This window comes from Teleopsis dalmanni, chromosome 2, assembly GCF_002237135.1.
Source record: "Teleopsis dalmanni isolate 2A chromosome 2, ASM223713v2, whole genome shotgun sequence".
NCBI lineage: Eukaryota > Metazoa > Arthropoda > Insecta > Diptera > Diopsidae > Teleopsis > Teleopsis dalmanni.
Window position 1 is genome coordinate 151,756,897 of NC_051847.1, and position 3,270 is coordinate 151,760,166.

A 3,270-nucleotide genomic window follows, 5' to 3' on the forward strand; every position below is an offset into this window, starting at 1 on the left:
TTTTTAATAATAATCTGCTTTAATATTAAGTCGAACTCATGCTATATTTTATAAATTTATAGCATGCGATAATTATTTATCACTTCTGCGATTTCATTCCACTTCAAGTGGCAGTTCATACGGTGCGCATTTGCTATGCTTCCTTAATCCCTTTTCGGTGTGTACGTACACATTTCCTTTATTAACATAAAAAACTTATAAATTTTCCTTAACGTATCAGGCACAAGGGTTGGTTTCTTATTGTATTAATAAAATTTGTGCATATAAAATGGTGGCATTTTCTTATTAGAATGTCGTCTTAATAAATGCAGGCAGGATGTGTTCGGCTGCTGTCTAGCACAGTTTAGGGGTGAGTTTTTGATTTCGAAATTTGCTTACTATATGCGGGCATAAAATAACTGCTGCTATTTTTATTATTTGTGTGTTTTTTATATTGTCTTTGTTGCTGTTGCTGTTGTTGTTGTTGTTGTTCTCGTAATGATTGTTGCTATAACAACCACGCCTAATACCTACTTGTGGCATCCTATTTTGACACATGCCTGTATGGTGAACTACTAGTGGCGGATACTTGTGTGTGCTAGGATTTTTCATAAATTTCGTGGTGGTACTGTACTTTGTCTTGTTCAACATTTTAAGATTTTGTTGATGTGTTATCCTTACTGGTCTTTGCAATTTTGAAATTTAAAATTTGAATATTGATTTTATTTTTTAAAGGATTATGAACGAACTTCCTGTGGATATGACTACGAAGAGTTGTGTGGTTAATGGGTGATTTTGGACATGTCATTTCTTATTAATTACTTTGACTTTGACATAGGGTATAGCTTTATAGGTTTTTATTAAGAATTTGCATTTAGATAAAATATTTTCGAATTTGAATTTGACATAAAAGTAAGGAAGAACAATGACAATTTTACTATCCATTTTACTACTACTTTTAAAATCCATAAATATTTTTATTTGAGTTACAGTTTGAGAATAGATTAAAATGTCTAACAGTATTAATTTCTTTATATGTAAATAAAATATATATTCATATATCTTTATCTTTATATATAAAACTTTTTACTAAGTATACAAGGAACTGTTAGTTGATATATTGAATTAATTTTAATTATTTACTAACATTTATAATATTTGCTTTGGAAATTAATAACAATAGTTACAAAATTTGTAAATTATACAAAATAATCAGTAATCATAATGAGATCTTTTCGTTTTTTATTTTTTTTTCGTTTGAATTATAAACATTAAAAGTATATACGTAATAATGCCTCGTTACCACTATAATTTGTTACAACAAAACTAATGGGTACTTTCTCTTTGATCCCATCATATATTTTCACCAAGAGATATTAAAACACCTACTCTGAATTAAATGACAATTAAATCATGTGATTTTTTGCAATGAAGATGTCGGAGTAGGTCTGTGGTATTTGAAAGCATGCTAATCTCTTCGTTTAGCTTTTAAGTAGCCTCTGGAGACTCTTAGAACAACCTTCACTTCTCCTTTAATTCCGATGTTAAGATGTTGAAATTTTAAGATATCGATATCAACATAACGAACACGTCATGGATTATGAACAATATTACGAAGAATTTTATTTTGATGCTGATTTCTGAATCGAATTCGCTTTGAAAGTAAATTTAATTTCAGAACTTCAATAATAAAGTTGTTTAATACTAATTAGCGGTAATGTCTTGGAAAATTGTTTCGAACATCGATAAGTTTTCAGATGTAGAAGCTATTAGCAGTTAAATATATGAATATGTATGTAACAAATTCCTTTTCGTGTGAAGGACGTTAATATAAATTAATAATTAATTTAATAAAACAAGGACGGTTAAGTGCTATTATTTCGGAAGCCAAAGTAAAAGTGTACGAGCTTTGCTTATAGAGTTGAGAGCTACGAAGGTCACACGGGACATTTCCAGACAAACATGTTTGGTAGCAATCAGGCAATCGAATAATATTGCATAATTATGTCGTAAATAAAACTAAGCGCTGGTGCCGGACTTGAGAGGCCACGGGAGTTAACTTATATACTTTATATAGTACAAAGTGATCTATGATTTAAAATACTCTGGTATGTTCCTTTGACTGCAAGTGTAAAAACTGTTATTTGATATATAGATATTTCATATTATTATATAATGTACTTAATGTACTTTATAATAATATTCATAGGTAGGTTTATTCTCATTGTTGGAATCGTAAAAATTTTGCGAAAATCTACTCTCGAAGCTGTTCCGAAGTGAAAATGGAGTCAAGTCTGATTTGAACTAGTTCATAATTATATTGAATTTATTGAAGTATGGAAGTCGTAATATTTCCAGTTGATATCAGAGTCTGCGTTTACCTTGAAGCTTTTTTTACATTTTTAATACACTCTTTTGATAGTTTTTTGGTTTCTGAAATGTAGTGTTGAATCATATTTCATTGATAGATAATAATCTGAAAAAATAGTTAATCTTATTTTCTTTAAATTGTTTCAACAGAGCTTTAATTTTATTTACGAAATAATTTTTTCTATTCAAAACCACTATACCTTCTGATCAAAAAAGAACGAGAGGCTTATTTTTGAATTCCCGCACTTATCCAATCGGTAAATTTTTTTTATTTTCACGCTGGCAACACTATTATACACATTCTGTCAAAGTTTAACGCATATCGTACGATTAGTTTTTGTTTGGCGTCTATACAAAAAGTCGAAAAAATTTTGTTGGGCGATTTTTATAATGGATCAAAAATTAGAACAACGTGCGTGCATCAAATTTTGTGCTGCAAATGGACTCAAGTGTGCCGAAACTGTTAAAAAAATGTTAAAAAAAGCCTTTGGTAAAAAGTTCAAAGAAGGTCGTACAAGCTTGGACCATGATGAGATCCCTGGCCGCCCAACAATTTCTGTTACTGAAGAACACATTGAATCGGCGAAGCAGATCGTGTTGGAAAATTTGTGAGCCGATTAGAGAGATTGCAGTGTTGTTGGACATCTCGGCCGAACAAAAAAAAAACTAAAATCTAATTTAATCTAAAATCTTTCATCTAATTTGAATTCTGTATACATTATTTTAGACATTTATGAATTTAATCACAGTAGGATACTTATTTTTACCCATTTAAATAATTATCTAAAGTTGACCGATTAAAAACATTAAAAAAAATTATCCTAAAAGTAAAAACAACAGATATTTGTAGGTTTGTGCTTTAAGGTACTTTTCATTAAATACAAAAAATAACCTGGCTCTCTACTATATATTCTTCATGTT